This window comes from Macaca fascicularis, chromosome 8 (genome assembly GCF_037993035.2).
Source record: "Macaca fascicularis isolate 582-1 chromosome 8, T2T-MFA8v1.1".
In the NCBI taxonomy this organism is placed as follows: Eukaryota; Metazoa; Chordata; class Mammalia; order Primates; family Cercopithecidae; genus Macaca; species Macaca fascicularis.
The window spans coordinates 91,994,309-92,012,971 of NC_088382.1; positions in this window are offsets into that span (position 1 = coordinate 91,994,309).

Below are 18,663 nucleotides of genomic sequence, written 5' to 3' on the forward strand. Positions count from 1 at the left end.
AGGTACAAAGTTGAAGAAATTTCTGCTGCTTGGTCACTCCATTTGCTGTAGTTTATGAAGATACATTTTTTTTTTTTTCTATCAAGGAAGAACATAGAGGTATGCATGAGCATGAGGATGGACTGGAGAATTAGAAGAAAATATTGAAGTATAGGAGACCTTACAGTGGAAAGGCTGATGGAGTTTGCAGATGGGAACAAATAGAAAGATTGTTGACTGATGTTGGACAGAGAAGATTTGGTTTGGGACAGAGGTATTTTTGTTGTTGTTGTTTGTTTGTTTTTCAATGCTTAGCATCCTGTATGTAAAAGCAGGGAAAGCAAAGGAGTGATTTCTTAATGGTGACTTATGGATCCAGTGTAGTAGAAGGACAAAAAAAAAAGTGATTGTGAGTAATGACTGAAGAGTACTTGAAAGTGATGGACTACAGTGTCTGGTTCAAACAGGGATAAAAATGTAGATGGTAGGAGGCTGATGACCAAAGTAAATAAAATGACCAATGTTCTGGGGTCTTGATAAAATTTACTAACTTGTATTGTGAGAGTAGGAAAGCAAAAGTGTTTAAATTGTAAGTGTTTTAAATAAGAAAATGAGATTTTAGATTGAAATGCTCAGAAAGTACTGTTAGTTGGCAGGATGACAAGAGAATTGATTTTAAGACCAACAACATGGTTCATAATTACTCAAGTTAGTTTATATATTCTCTTGATTTTTTTAAAAGTCTGAGATATAACTGCATAATTCATTGGTTCTCAATAGTGTCTCCATGTTGAGGGAGATATTTTCCTGACCAAAAATATATCTTGGACCAACACATTTCCAGCAGTAATATGCAACCTCCATTGAAAACCACTAAGTTCCAATATCAAGGAAGGTTAGAACTGTGTTGTCCAGGATGGTAGCTACTAACTACATGAAGCTATTGAGCGTTTAAGATATGGCTAGACCAGTGGATAAATTAACTTTAATTTTACTTACTTTTAATTTAAGTTTAAAAACCAAACTATTGTAAACCTATCTCTATTAATAAATCTTTAGTGCTATGGTGTTGTTACATTTCTCTTTAACCATCAAACTATGTAAAATATTATTATGTATTACATTGAGTATGACAGGTATATTATTCACAATATTTCATCAGTAATTTTTTATGTTGATTGCATACCAAAATAACAATATTTTACAAAATATATTATTAAAATTAATTTCACCTGTTTCTTTTTTGCTCTTTAAAACTTGGTTAAAAAAATATTTAAAATTATACATATAGTTTGTGTTATATTTCTATGGACAAAGCTAACTTGGAATTTGAATGATTATAGCTTACTTTTGGTAGCTAATAGTCAAAGAAAAATAATACAAATATCTTGGTTAAAATTACAAATATATAGGGACAGAATACATTTGCATGCATTCCTTTATGTTTAGGAAAGCAAACATTTGGAAATATAATATATTTGAGGATAAGCTGATGACACAGAATTTTTCTTGTCAAATTTTACTTGTACATTTAGGAGAATAATTATATATTTAAAAATTATATGTTACTAGAAAAATAAAAATTATGCCAAATGTGAGAGGCCAAGTTTCCAAAGAGTACAGAAACAAACTGAGTTTGGCCGCAACATATTACACATTGCTTTTCCCTTCACCTTTATTCCCCAAGGGACATCTGCTTATTTTTGGTGGAAGAGGGCAGACTGACACAAAAGGGAAGCACAGAGCAGTAATCCAAACATTACACATGTTTTCTTTCGAGGCATTTTCTGATAGCTAAGCTCGTCAGGACAAGCAGCTAAAATTAAGATGCCTCAATCTCCCCAAATTCCCATCGTTGTATCCAAAGTCAGCAAGGCTACTATATTTTGCTTAGGTCCTCCTTCCTGAACTGGGTTTGGTAAGTGCTTTCTTATAAAGAGCTTGAGTGATATTAAAATTTTATTCCTTTTTTTTTTTTTTAACCAAGGATCACAACCGTTTCTAATATCTGAAAAGCGTTGTTTTTTGCATTCTCTTTCAGTTTCTTTGTAAAAAGATGTCTTGGTCTATTTTGTGTTGCTATAACAGGATGACACAGAATGGGTGATTTATAATAAAAAGAAATATCTTTCTTACAATTCTGGATGCTGGGAAGTCCAAAGTTGAAGAGCCACATGTGGTGAGGGCTTTCTTGCTGCATCATAACATGGTGGAAGGACAAGTCAGCACGTGAGACAGACAGAAAGAGCACCAGGGTCCAGATTTGCTTTCTAACAACCCACTGCCACTATAATAACCTCCTCCACAGTAACAACATTAATCCATTTACAAAGGTTTTGCCCTCATGAGCCAATCACTTCCTATTAGGCCAGACGTCCCCACAATGTTGTATTGCGGATTAAGTTTTTACACATGAAGTTTTGTGGAACAGTTCCAACCATGGCCTTCCACTCTTGAGCACCCAAATTCATGTCCTTCTCACAATGCAAAATACATTTGTTCTATCCTAATGGCCACCAAAGCCTTGACGCATTCCAGCATTAACTCAAAAGTCCAAAGACCAAAGTCTCATCTAACATGGGTGAGAGCATGACTGATTTACCTTGAGGCAAATTTCTTTCAGCTGTGAGCCTGTGACGTTGAACACATTATTTACTTCAAAAATTCAATGGTAGGACAGGCATAGGACAGGCATACTCCTTCCACAAAGGAGAAATAGGCAAGAAGATTAAAGGAATAACATACCCTAGGAAAGCCCAGAACTCAGCAAGGAACACAACGTCAAGTCTTAAATCTGGAAAATAATCTTATTTGACTCCATGTCGCACACCTCGAGCACTGGTGTGGGTTTGACCACCAAGGCCTTGGGCACTTCAGCCCATGTTTCAGCTCTCATGTTGGACTGAAATACTGGTAGCTCTACAGTTTATTCTATCACACTAATTACTTGGCCACATCTTTAGTATTCTGTCCCAAATTTTTTTTTTTTTTTTTGTCTTTATGCACCGGGCTGTGAATTTTCTAAATCTTTCCATTCTGTTTCTCTTTTAGTTATAAATTTTGTCTTTAAGTCATTTCTTGCCTCTCACATCTCATTGTATGTGGTCAAACATAATAACGCAGCAGCCTGATTGTTTTGCTGCTTAGATATTTCTTTCACCAGATATTCTAGTTTATTGCTCTTAAATTCTGCATTCCACAAACCATTGGGCCCAGACACAATTTAGCCAAGGTCTTTGTTACTTTATTATAAGAATGGCCTTTTCTCCAGTTTCTAATATCTTATTGTTTATTTCCATCTGAGACCTCTTCACAATGTCCTTTACTGTCCATGTTTCTACAGATATATTATGCTTATAGCCACTTAAGTAATACCTAAAAAGATTCAGGGTTTCCTTTGTTCTGAGCCCTCACCAGAATGCTCCATTCATAGCAATACAGGTGTTTTCTAATTTGCTTCTCCCAATTCTTCCAGCTTCTAACCCACTTCCAAACTGCTTCCTCGTTTTTAGGTATTTGTTGTAGCAACAACTCTACTCCCAGTACCAATTTTCTGCTTCAGTTCATTGTATGTTGCTATAGCAGGATAATGCAGGCTAGGTAATGTAAAAAATATTTCTTATAGCTCTAGAGGCTGGGAAGGCCAAAGGTAAGGAGCCACCATCTGGTGAGGGCCTTCTTGCTGGGTCATAACATGGAAAAAGGGCAAGGGAGCACGTGAGACAGAGGGAAAGGCATCAGGGTTGGACTCACTTTATAACAGCCCACTCTTGAAAGGACTAACCCATTCTCAAATTGATGACAATAATCCACTTATGAGTGCTCTGCCTTGTGACCCAGTCACCTTCAATTAGGCTGCACCTCCCAACACTGTTGCATTGGGAAATAAATTTCTAACACATGAACTTTTGGGGGACATCTTAAAACCATAGCAGAAGGCAGGTAGATACCAAGACAGAGTCTGTCGTGGCTGGAAGTATAAATAATTTTTTATTTAAAAGTTTCCATAATTAAAATAATTTTTCCATGAGAGTTAATAGAGCATCTTTGAAAATATTTTTGTGTTTTTTCAGATTTTAGTTAGAAATTACCGTAATCTTAGGTTCTATATAGTTGTTAAAATTTAAGCGCTCAAGCTTGAGATGATTCATAAATCAACATAGATATACACAGGTAAATTCAGAGTACTTTAAGCATTCAAGGGAGTTTATCAATGAATATCAAACATCGTTGTGACTAGAAGCCTTTCAAAAGGAAGTTATTTTCAAAAAGGCAACAAGCATTTGAAGCTTTCTTAACAGAAGGAAGAACAGGTCAGCATATCTGATACTAATTTTATTTTAGACCCCAAAATATTTTTTTAAGCTTCCGGATCAGTTGCAATCTTATTTGTCATGTTTTAATTTGAATATTTATTTATTTATTATTTAAGTATTAATTTATTCTCATACATTAAATATGTACATATATCTTGTACACACATATATGTATTCAAAAAGCAATGTGTATGTGTTGCCTGATGGTGTTTATATCACTCTTTCATTATCTAGTAGCAAAGTAGTCAAAGCACAGGAATAATGTGGCTAAGGGATGAGAATCAAGATTTAGAATTTCTGAAACTGCAAATTTAAAGTTTGCCATCCTTTTCAGGAGAAATTTCCTGGATGTGAGACAGTACAATGAGAGAAATAAGAAGGGAAATATATACTATTTCCATAATAAAGCACCACCTCAGAGCTCCTCCACTTATATTATCTGGTTTGTTCCTATACCTATTCTAAGAAGTATAGCATATAAGACAAAGAAGAAAAAGAGGCTCTAAGAGACACCAGTGTTTGGCCCAAAATGTGTTATATCAAACACATCCTTCTAAAACCAAACTCAAAAATACAATCTGTAAAAGACACAGGCTTGGTATGTATCTGTATCCATATCTAAATCTAAAATTATATTTTATCAGCATCCAGAATAGAAACATGCTGAACTAACAAATAATTTTACCAATTCTTCTTCCGCAATGCCAATATTCTGTTAATTTCTGTCTCTGATAGATGTGGTGATGGGAACTAGTAATTCAGATAAATGGAAAGTTATAACTTGCTAACAATGAAGAAAAATGATGACTAAATTTAAGAGGCAATTATGACTGACTTATTGCCAATTTTAAATTTATTTTTTAATAAAGAAAATTTCAGAAAGCATACTTATGCTAAAGTCCCAATATAAAATTTATTTTTTAATAAAGAAAATTTCAGAAAGCTTATATATACTAAAGGAAGTGATTTATTTCCTAAAGTCTTAAGAATTAGCTAAAATGGCATAAAATATTCTGAAATTCAATAAGAACTCCATTAAAACTGTTATGAAATCCACTGCTACTATGTTTTGCCAAGACAATTGTATCGAATTTAGGTTTCTTTGATTTATTGCAAGAGCTGTAAGGTAACAAAGAATGTTTAAATTAACAGCTCTGCATTTTGGGTTAAAACCAAAAGATGCATTAGAAATGTAACTGACCTTCTATTTTAAGAGTCATAAAAATAGCATCAGCAAAAAAATGCAATATATAATTATACTCTTCCCAGCATGTTTACATTCTTGTTCTCATTGTCCTGGTTTTGAAAACAAATCTGGGCACCACATATTAAAGTATTTAATTGTTAGGCAAGCATTTAGAAAACATCCAGCATAACAAAAATAATTGTTTTAACATCTGTTTCTTTTTCAGTGAAGTCCCAAGTTTCTTAGATAATCTGTAAAATATCATAAGCTGCTCATATTGAATTTATATTATCTTTTAACAGTGTTACTGTTTAATAATCATTCTTTTAAAATCATGTCTTATTTTGAATAGTAAGAGAAGAAATCTGCTTTAGGTCTTGAAATCATATTTGTCCATATTTCAAATCCTACCTCCTTCTTAAATGTTCTCTGTTTTTTTCTATCCATGCTAATCTTCCTCTGTTCTGAATTCTTATAACATTTTTCCTCTTTGCATAGTCTCATTTACTTTTCTCTTTTGTATGGGGGTATACCAACTACACTTTAAAATCCTTGAGGATAATAATTTTATTCTTTTATGTCCCTCAGTACAGTGTTAGATATATAGCAAGTGTTCCAAAAATATTTGTTTATTCACTGTTGGCTTTCATTAACAGAAGTTTCTCCTGGTACCTGAGTTATTGATATGTGGTGTTCAGAATATCTACCAAGGAATTAGATGCCTCTTTAGTCATATCTCACAGCCAACCCTGTCTAAGCAATTTCTAAGAGAATCTACATGGTAAAAGTGAAGTTGAGGAACTCTGCGATGATCGTTGGTTGTCACGGGTGAGGTATCTTGTTCTCATGGAGGCCCTGCCAGGATCCCTTTGTTTCTGCACTTGACTATTGCATTATTGTCAGATACATATCTAAAACTTGTGATCTAAGATATTTTACGGTGTAGCAGCTTCTGTTGTTAAAGGTGATCATAACATCTAAAACATGTCAATGTTTGATGAATATGATAGGCCAAATATGACCAAAAGAACTAAAAGGAGAGAGGAACTTAGAGCAAAATTTTGAGGAGAAAAGAGATAGAGCACATTCTTCCTTAAACTTTCAAAAAGTTGAATGAAAAGAAGATCTAGATAAAGAGATATCTATAAATCTATAAAATACCAATACTATTCCTTAAGCACTGTCCTCCTTAGCTTTCATTTTCATAACTGTTTTAAGAAACCAAGAAAAAGTTCATATAGACAAGATAATCCTAAGAAAAAAGAACAAATCTGCATGCATCATGCTACCTGACTTCAAACTATTTTACAAGGCTACAGTAAGCAAAACAGCACGGTGTTGGCATAAAAACAGACACATAGACCAACGGAGCAGAATCGAGATCTCAGAAATAAGACTGCACATCTACAGCCATTTGATCTTCAACAAACCTGATGAAAACAAACAATGGGGAAAGGATTCTCTGTTTAATAAATGGTGCTGGGAAAACTGGCTAGCCATAAGCAGAAAATTGAAACTGGACCCCTTCCTTATACCCTATACAAATATTAACTCAAGGTGGATAAAATATTTGTTTATTCACTGTTGGCTTTCATTAACAGAAGTTTCTCCTAGTACCTGAGTTATTGATATGTGGTGTTCAGAACATCTATATGTATTCCCAAATACATTCAGAATATCTAAATGTAAAACCCAAACTATAAAAATCCTAGAAGAAAATCGAGACAATACCATTCAGGACTTAGGCATGGACAATTATTTCATGATTAAAATGTCAATAGCATTGCAACAAAAGCAAAAATTGACAAATTAGATCTAATTAAGCTAAAGAGCTTCTGCACAGCAAAAGAAACTACCATCTGAGTGAACAGACAACCTACAGAATGGGAGAAAATTTTTGCTATCTATCCATCTGACAAAGGTGTGATATCCAGAATCTACAAGGAACTTAAACAAATTTACAAGAAAATAAAACTCCATTACGAATTGGGCAAAGGACATGAACAGACACTTTTCAAAAGAAGACATTTATGTGGCTAACAAACATATGAAGAAAGCTCAACATCACTGATCATTACAGAAATGCAAATCAAAACCACAATGAGATACCATCTCATGCCAGTCAGAGTGGTGATTATTAAAAAGTCAAGAAACAACAGATGCTGACGAGGTTGTGGGAAAGATAAACACTTTTACACTGTTGGAGTGTAAATTAGTTCAATCATTGTGGAAGACAGTGTGGCAATTCCTCAGATACCTACAACCAGAAATACCATTTGTCTCAGCAATCCACTTATTGGGTATATACCCAAAGGAATGTAAATCATTCTATTATAAAGATACATGCATGTGTATGTTCATTGAAGTACTATTCACAATAGCAAACAGATGGAATCAACCCAAATGACCATCAATAATAGACTGAATAAAGAAAATGTGGTACATATATACCATGGAATATTATGCAGCCATAAAAAAGAAAAGACCATGTCCTTTGCAGGGACATGGATAGAGATGGAAGCCATTATCCTCAACAAACTAGCACAAGAACAGAAAACCAAACACTGCATGTTCTCTCTTATAAGTGGGAGGTGAACAATGAGAACACATGGACACAGGGACAGGCCTATTGGTAGGTTGGAGGAAGAGATCATCAGGATCAATAGGTAATGCATGTGGGGCTTAGTGCCTAGGTGATGTGTTGATAGGTGCAGCAAACCACCATGGCACACATTTACCTATGTAACAAACCTGCATGTCCTGCAGATATATCCCATAACTTAAAATTAAATTAAATTTTAAAAATTATTTTAAAAAGGAAACAGTTTGCAGGGAACATCTTACTTGTTGTTATAGTCAGTTGACAATTTTACAGATACAATTTTAATATATTTATCATGTACACAAAGAGCGAAGCAATATTGTATTTCTAAATTCTACACCTAGAGATATCCTCTCTGGGTTTCTATTAGTCACCAGTTCCTTTTGAAAAGGAGCAGCAAATACATCTTAATGACTCAATCTGATAATGGAGTTTAAAGCTTTCTTCATTTTATGATGGTTGTCCTTTTCTCAAGATTATCTTCTCCAGCTCAATGGCAAGTGAAAAGGCCTTTCTTTGCTCCTTGCAAAACAGTACTTTCAATTGGGTTAGTGTGCCCTATTCCATCTTTGTAAAATCTTGGGAATATTGTATTAAGGAATTTCATCATTTTCCCTGATAGTACGGTTCTGGAACTGGACGAATAACCTATTGGCTTGAGAAATGCATTGCTTTTCCAGAGAATCTAAACTCATGAAACAATCAGAAAATTTCCTTTAAATTATGTTCCATAGTGATATAACCTCCTTCAGTCTGTGTAAGCATATATGGAGTTTTGTTTCCATGGTTACTTGTTACTAGTCCTAAGCTCTTTGTGGGTCTGTGCTGGGCTGGACCAGAGATCAACGAGCTTAGAGTGTCATTATAATGAGTCAGAAACTGAAAATAACGCTTTACTTGATGGCTGTGCAACAGTTTAAAATACACACAAAATTAAATTTACAATTGTAAAAAAATATATAGGATTGTTTTCTCATAAGACTAACTGCTTGTTTAGTAATGCCATAGAAACAAAGAAGAAGAAAAAAAAAATGGAAAGTATAACTATACTGATTATCTCTATATCTACCTATCTTTATTTTGTATGTGTGACTAAAAGAATATACTCATCCAGAAACCTGAATTTTTCCAAAAATATGAAATAGATTAAGTACAAAATTATAATTGATGTATTTTTGTGTGTGTGTTGAAAAACAATTTGAGTTTACTAGGGTGTAGTAAATATTTTTACCTAAGGTAAACCAAACAAAATAATTTTACCTCCAGGTAAAATGTTTAGTAACACAACTTCTATTTAAAAAAAAGAGTCAACTGGGCACATAAGGAAAAAGAAAATCTTCAATGATACAGACAAAAGGAAGAAGAAAAAACAACACATTATCTATAAAAGAAGTACTCTAGCCTCAAAATTCTCTTAACATTAACTGCCAGAAGTCAGAGGAGGATGTTTATGAAATTTGAGATAATTTTTTATCCAAATAAGTTTTCTTAAAAATAAAACAAGTGCTCAAAAATACAAAAGTTACACTGTATTAGTCCATTTTCATGCTGCTGATAAAGACATACCCAAGACTGGGAAGAAAAAGAGGTTTAATTGGACTTACGGTTCTACATGGCTGAGGGAGTCTCAGAATCATGGCAAGAGGTGAAAGGCATTTCTTACATGGTGGCGGCAAGAGAAAATTAGGAAGAAGCAAAAGTGGAAACCCCTGATAAACCCATCAGATCTCATGAGACTTATTTACTATCACGAGAATAGCATGAAAAATACTGGCCCTCATGATTCAATTACCTCCCACTGGGTCCCTCCCACAACACATGGGAATTCTGGGAGACACAATTCAAGTTGAGATTTGGGTGGGGACACACCCAAACCATATCAAGTGATGTACAGATTACTTTGAAAACGTGGAATAAGATATTTGTCTAGTTGGACCAATTATATCTGATAAATAGATTACTTTGAATTTTCTCAACAATGTAGTGAAGTTATTTAGTGGTTTAACAGTCTTGTATTTCGTGGACTGAGTTTTTGTTTTTGTTTTTTTTTTAACAAATAATGAAATTATGTTGACATTGATGGTCTTTGGGGTTATCTAGGTCACTTTGATATACTGGCCTCAATTCAAATTAACCAAAGTAATAAAATGATATTTTTAAAACTTAAAATTAACCAGTAATAAAATTAACACCATTGTGGTCTTTGAATGTATAACTACAGCAGGATAAATATTTTTATGTTTGTTTAATGAAATTATATACCTTCCAAAATATTAAAAATTTTTGTAAAAAAAGTAAATGCTTCAACTATGGACTATGTTGATAAAAAAGGACTCTCAGCTTGAATAAAAGTAGCTACATCCTAATATATGGTGTTTACAGGAAATATACATAAAATAACAACAACAGTAAAAATACTTTAATGGACAAATGTGGAAATGGCAAACACAAATTTGAAAAAAAAATCAATACTTATTTAAGACAAAGTAAAACTCCTGGAAGGGCAAAGAAGTAAATTTTAATAGAAAAAAGAAACAGTACTCAAATAATAAAATTATATTCCTTATATAGGAAATAGTACAGAATGAAAATTTATAAACAAAAGTTTTAGTAACATGAGAATACATAAACAAAAAGGCAATGTTAATATATCAGTAATTCAGCCTTTATTAAAATAATCAGAAAAAATTACATATAGATTTTCAGAATAATAAATAATCTACTACAAGTTTTAGTTATTGGGGAAACATGATTGCATGCTCATTCACCAGTATCTCAAGCAAATTCTATAAATAGAGAAAGCAAAATTATATAGGAAATGCCATGTTATTTGATTACAGTGCAGATGTAATTTCTTTAAAAGTTTAAACATTGTCAATAACACCAACAGCAAATTACAACCATTATTTTATTAAGTTGAGAACTATATAAACCATTCCCAAATAACTTTTGAGTCAAAATAGAAATTACAACATTTAAAAACATCATTAAAAACAATGAGAACACTATTAAGTTTTCATTAATTAGCACAAAATTAAAGGCAAATTAACTAATCAGTAGTTTGAGAATTCAGAATAAGGCAAATTAAAAATAAAACTAAACAAAGCCAGAGAAAAAGAATGATAAAGATACACAGGAAAATTATGATTGTAAAATAGATAAATGGGGGATTAATTTTTGTAAATATTTTTCAATGATTATTATGTCAAATATTTGCCAACTCCATATCATGAATCATGCAAATTAGTCCTCACATTTGCCCCTGTTGGGAAAAGGGCTTGTGGAGTGCCTGTATAAACTGGCCATAAAAATATGAGACAATAAGTTGTGGAAAGCCACAAGAGGCCTGAGGAGGAAAGCCTTCTTATCTCCATTATCTTCCCGTGCTCTGAGTGAGACTTGCTCTCTTATCCATAAACGCTGTGTTCAAGGAGAAAGACACTGCTTTGAAGCATTGGATTGTGGCCAGACGTGCAGGCTCCTAGTTAAGCCCGCTCCCACTAGCTACTCTCTGATAAGTTAAAGACATGCTGTTTGAGCACAAAGGAGATTCATTTAAACCGCTATTGCTATAGATTACACCTATGATGCACTGCCTCCCTTTCACTGTTTCACCCTGAACATCTGCTTCTTAGATCTGAGTGATTATACTCAATAAATAGTGTAGAGACCAGAACTCTGGGCCTTTGCAGCCTCTGATTTGCTCTGGCCCCCTGGTTCCCACCTTTTTGAACTTTTTTTTTTTTCTTTCTTTATTATTATTATTATACTTTAAGTTCTAGGGTACATGTGCGTAACGTGCAGGTTTGTTACATATGTATACTTGTGCCATGTTGGTGTGCTGCACCTATCAACTCGTCAGCACCCATCAACTCGTCATTTACATCAGGTATAACTCCCAATGCAATCCCTCCCCCCTCCCCCATCCCCATGATAGGCCCCGGTGTGTGATATGTGGCACATATACACCATGGAATACTATGCAGCCATAAAAAAGGATGAGTTTGTGTCCTTTGTAGGGACATGGATGCAGCTGGAAACCATCATTCTCAGCAAACTATCGCAAGAACAGAAAACCAAACACCGCATGTTCTCACTCATAGGTGGGAACTGAACAATCAGATCACTTGGACTCGGGAAGGGGAACATCACACACTGGGGCCGTTTTGAACTCTTAACCTGTCTGGTCTCATTCCTTTGTCGCCACCGGACTTCGGGTACCCTACGGGTGGTGTTGAGGCTGGTCCCCAACAGCCGCCAGGGGGCAGTTACTATTATGCTACTTTGTAGATGAGGAATCAAAACCTTGGAGAAATTATACTTTTGTAGGGCTACACAGTTTACAGAGAGTGAAGTTGTAATTTGATCATTGTTCTCTCTGACTACAAAGTTCATACCTCAAACCACAAACTTGATTTCAACACAGACATTGTTTACTTTTATCGTTCAAGAGGTCAGAGGTCTAAAATGCACCTCACTGAGCTAAAATCAAGGTGTTGGCAACACTGTCTTTCTCTCAGATTCTCTCTGGGACAATTCATTTCTTTTCCTTTTCTGGTTTCTAGTGGCCTATGCATTCCTTGGCATCTGGTCCCGCTTCTGTCTTTAAAACCAGCAATGACTAGTCTTTTTCACATAACATTGTTTTGATAACGTTCTGCCTGTCGCATCTCCTTATAAGGACTCTTCTGATTACACTGGGTACACATAGATAATCCGATATCATTTCCCTAGTTTAAAGTCAACATAAATTCTGTCTGCAATTCTATCAGATTTCCTCTTGCCGTGTTAACATATTCACAGGTTCTAAAGATTAGGATGTGGATATCTTAGAAGGGCCTACCGCAACAAGCATGCTATATTGCTTTTCCACATATTGACCCTTCAAATGTGAAATATGCAATTAATTGTGATGTGAAAAAATATAGAAATTAGAAATGAAAATTTCTAAATTAGTAAGTTAAAATATCTAAATAAATAAAGTGTTATATGGGTAAAGTTCTTGGTTACATAAAGCAGAAGATATTCTAGCCTGTTTAGGTAGAAAAGGATTTAGTAAGGGATAGATCTTACAGAATCTTTGGCGGGGGGGGGTTATAGCCATACAGCCAAACAGAATTGTCCCAGAGAAGCTGCTTCATCTCAGTGACACAGAAGCTGCCTGGAGTTACTGCTGCCTCTAGACCATTCGACCTTGCTTTTCTTTATTCTAGTAAGATAGGGTTTCCATGTCTTGCCTGGGTTATCATGCTTCTAAACCCTAGTGGGTTATAACTTCTAAACACAAAAATAGTGTGTTTACTTTGATTATGAAAGGTGAAATCTAATATCTGCACCATAGTGATACAGATGTGAGTAAATTTAGTGAGCATATTTATTTGTTTGGTTTTAGAAAGTGAGATCATTTGTGGAGATTATCACACTGTGGGAAAGATACTTAATATATTTTAGGCAGTCACAAAAGGAAAAAGTGTGTAAAAGAAATATGAAAATAAGTACATTTTATAAAAATCTCACTAATTTATTTTAAGAATCTGGGGAAAATTAATGAATCATCAAGAACTTATTAAAGTAGACTAGAGTCATTATGTAAAACCTGAGAAAGTGAAAGTAAACAAGAATGCTGCCTTATTCCCAAAGAGAGTGAATGCAGGTTATTTTATAGATTTTCTTTTAAATAGCTAAGGAGCAATTTTCAGCCTATGTAACTGTTTCCAGAACACAGAGGAAGAAGAAAGCTACCCAGTAATGCTGACAGCAAACTTAACAGAGAGAGCATATAGAGAAAATATCAATCTTAATTATGAATACAAATGCCAAAATAGCAAGTAAATTATCAGCAAATGATATCCAGCTGTAAAGTACTTAATCCATCATGGCCAGGGGGATTTACTTCGTGAATGCAAGAATGGATCAATATTAAGAAATCTATTAATCAAATACTTCACATTAACAACTCTAAATGGAAATATATTTAACTATCCCTATGTGAAATTTCATTGAATGTAGTAATCATTTCTGGCTCAAAGTAAGAAACTGAAAGTTTTGCTTTGACAAAATGAAACTATAGCATATATCTCAGGCTCACAGTCTGCATCACGTTTTGTGTTTAATGTTAATTCGATTAGTTGGCTAGTTCATTGAGAGCAAGTTAATAGCTACATATAATCTAAAATAGAGGCAACATTTTCATTATTATAGACAGTTATTTATGTCTCTCTGGGCAATAGAATTGCCAGAAAAACTAAAAGACATGCAGCATACAGAGAGATGAGCATGTCTGTGGGCTCTGACATGTAATGGAGCCATTTAGTGCCTTGCACAATTGTTTACTCTTGGACAATAGCTTAACTTCACTAAGTCTCACTTTGTGTAAAGTGGGATGCTACTTGTGTCTACCCTTTATGTTGAAAGGATCAAAACAGGTTACGCACATCGAGTACTAAGCATGAAGCTCACACAGTGTGAGTGCTGGTGCTGCTGTTCTTTATTATTTCTACTATTTTTAGGGTACTTTGCATAACAGTTAAATTTCAGGTAGGTATAAAAATCAATAGATTCCTTATATGCCAATAATATACATTCTGAATTTAAAAAAATCAAATTCAACTTTCATGTTTTATTTATAAACACATAAAAATATAATCATTACTTCATCAGAAAAGCAACCTATAAATTCTATATTAACGTATATAAGAAACAAACTAAAATAAAACATAAAATAAGAACAAAAAGACATCTTGAGTTTTTTTTTTTTTTTTGAGACGAGTCTCGCTCTGTTGCCCAGGCTGGAGTGCAATGGCACAATCTTGGCTCACTGCAACCTCCACCTCATGGGTTCAAGTGATTCTTCTGCCTCAGCCCCCACAAGTAGCTGGCATTACAGGTGCATGCTACCACACCTGGCTAATTTTTATATTTTTAGCAGAGATGGGCTTCCACCATATTGGCCAGGCTGGTCTCGAACCAATTGACACCTTGATTTACAGTTTTATTGGCTTGAAACTGAAAGACTTAATTGACTAAAACATTTTTTTTTTTTTTTTTTTTGCCCACAAGTTTTTACTTAACGTTGGCAATGTTGTGGAAGAGTAGGTTGTGACTATTTGACTTCAGATGATTATTCTAAGTAAATCTGTATTGGCACCGTAACTAGCATCATTGTTGAAAAATTAAGGAGTCACATGCAATCTCTGGGACTTCTGAGTTCATTCAGTTGATCCTCTGAGGCTAGGATGTCCTGTACATCTCTCTAGTACAAATCAATTTTGTTTTGTGATTTCATACAAGTGAACAATGTATAAACACGTTAGAAGGCAGTCCAATACAAATCTTCCTGCTACTTATTCTGTCATTTTTCTTTAATTTCATGCATATATTATTACTTCATAGATATCTTCATTTAGACTTTGAAACTGACTTTATCTTTCTGATTCAATTGTCCCAATATGAATAAAAATGGCCTCTACTTCACTTATCTATTCAGCACTTCATTTAGATAACACATCTTTACTGAGTGCCTACTCTATGTCAGGCACTGTACTGGATGCTTAGAATACACTAGTGAACAAAAATGACTTTATGTGACTTACATTCTAATAGCAATTTTCTTCTATTGCTGATATGTAATTTCTGAGGCTTTTGTGGATTAGAAAAATAAACTATGGGCCGGGCGCGGTGGCTCACGCCTGTAATCCCAGCACTTTGGGAGGTCGAGGCGGGCGGATCACGAAGTCAGGAGATCGAGACCATCCTGGCTAACACGGTGAAACCCCGTCTCTACTAGAAATACAAAAAATTAGCCAGGCGTGGTGGCGGGCGCCTGTGGTCCCAGCTACTCGGGAGGCTGAGGCAGGAGAATGGCGTGAACCCGGGAGGCGGAGCTTGCAGTGAGCCGAGATCGCGCCACCGCACTCCAGGCTGGGAGACAAAGTGAGACTCCTTCTCAAAAAAAAAAAAAAAAAAAAAAAAAAAAAGAAAAATAAACTTGACAAGCTCTTATTAAAAGAAGTCAATAGTACTTTGCCAGTAGAGGTCATATTTGAATATTTTTAATATCTTTCCCGTATTTCTTATCACACTAAACTGTCCCTGTGCAACAGATAATAATAATAATAATAATAATAATAATAATAATAACCAGTGCATAACCTGTGTCAGATTCAATTTAGAAGATTAACCATAGATCTTCATCTCCTAGACCATTTTCAAAAATCATAATCGTAGTTGTGATTATCCTACCCTACTGTATAATAATATGCTTTGACTTATGACAGCATTTAAATGTTCTCTTCATTATAGCAAACTGAATATTCAATTCAACTCGATGAATATTTTTGAACAGGTATGATTGTGTTAGGTCTTGTTTGGCTTTGAGAGATGTTTATCTAGAAAGTCTTTTCTCAGAGACCTTACAGTTTCCTGGGTGAAATTATCCAAAACTAATTAACTTTAATTTAAATGAAGCAACATAAGTGAAGAAAAAAGCAAAGAAATAAAAGCAAACAAATAAGGGCTAAGAATATAGTCATGAAGTTCTTCCTTAAAACATAGGCAAATTTAATGAATAAGCAGATAGAGAAGAAAGGAAAAAAGACAAGTCCAGTGTGAGGGAACTGGATAACTTAAGTCACAGTCGTACCTGATTGAAAAATATATTTGAAAATTGAAAAATGTGGAGAAGTTCGAAGTGACTGAAAAGCAGAGTAAATGGAAACCGTTGCAAGAGACCAATCTGGCTGCATTAATGAAGAAAGGCCTTAAACAGTGGGTAAAGTAAGCATTGTAAACTTTATCCTTTAAGTAATAGAATATGGTAAAAACATTTTGAAATCATGAATAGCAAGACCTAACCTGTTTTAGTTTACTAATGGTTGATATCATGGAGTTAATTTGGGAAAAGGTAGAGATCACAGGTATAAGATGCAGTCAGTAGGCAATTACCATGGTTCATTTGAGATGTGATTGGACCTGAACTAGGGTACTGGAAGAAGGAATGGAAAAGAAGCAGTTGTGTGTCCAATTTTGAAGTAGAACTTACAGATTAGATGTGGATAATGGAAAGAATCAGAAATGACTTCATTATCACCCAGAATAACTTGTGAGGGTGGGATATCATTAACCAAGAAAGAGAACACAGGTAAAAAAGGAATTGTTGGTGTCAAGAAAACTCTTTGTTGCTTTTAGCTTTGGTTAATAATTTGTGTTGTAGGAGGAGTTTAATGTGGAAATGTAAGCTGCCAATAGTATGTTCAAATGTAGACAGATCTCATATTCAAAATTCTACCTTATATAGACTTAATCTTTTGAATATCAGTGATATTAGCTAAACCTTTTATAATGCCATTTATAATCACAAAATATTTTATGTGTTGGTAAGAATTTAACATGTAACTATGTCCCTCAACGTTGGCTGGATTGGAATTGAGTGTTAACATTTCAGTAATTATTAGAAGGGAGTTAAGAAAGAGAGAAAAGATGGGGAAAGGTTGGTAATTAACCTTCAATTTTTTCCAAAGATAATGTTGGATTACTTTTGGTAATTTCACTCAAATTGTGAATCAACAGGAGCACAATTTTTAATGCATATCTAAACATATCATTAAGATCATATTCAGTTATGTTAGCATAACCATGTTCAAATACTCAGGGGAGCAGTGTTCACTAAGACAAGTACTCATAGTCTTGTTTTATTTGCAAAAGAAGCAAATTTGAGTTCATTGTGTCTCAAACTTTAATTCATACAAATCTTATGCACATTAGTGTTAAAATGCACATTCTGATTTAGCAGGCCTGGAGTGGAACCTGGTATTCTGCATTTGTGACAAGTTCAGGTGATGCTGAAGCTACTGTTCTATGAAATGTACTTTGCATAGCAAGGCTCTAGTATCAATTTAGGAGGAAAAGAGATGAATTTGACCTTAACATTCCCCCCAAAATGTTTCAACAATCCATAGAAAAAAAGAAAGCGTGAGACTTTTTGTGTTAAATTATTGAACTCAGTTTTCATACCTAGTTGGAGTTGATTCAGTTTGTGAACACTGGTCATGTTGCTAGAAATGACTGATCACATTGCAGAATGTGAAGTCACAGGTCTTTTTCAATCTCAGTTACCTGAAAATTGAATCTTGAATTGTGACTAATTCTTAATTTTGGCTCAGCAAAAGATAGCCTTAGGTAACCACAAGTCCCTGGAAGCAGTAAGTACTTCCTGTTCTAATGTTGCTGGGATTTTCACAACCCTTTTTATTTTTTCTTCTTTGCTTTGAAGTTTCTTTGGTCTTTTGGTTACTTGAAGAGAATGGGAAACATTTCTAGCCTATCAAGAAAATATCTCTTAGTCACCCCCACTGCAAATAAAAACAAAATAAAAAAATCAAATATAGAATCTTTTCTTTCTCTCTCTCTCTGGTTGTCTTTGCTGAGTATTTGAGAATGAGTTCAGTTACAAAGTTGTTGTGTTAGACTGTTCTTGCATTGCTGTAAGAGACTGGGTAATTTATGAAGACAAGAGGTTTAATCGTCTCACCGTTCCTCAGACTATACAAGAAGCACAGTGGCATCTTCTGGGGAGCCCTCAG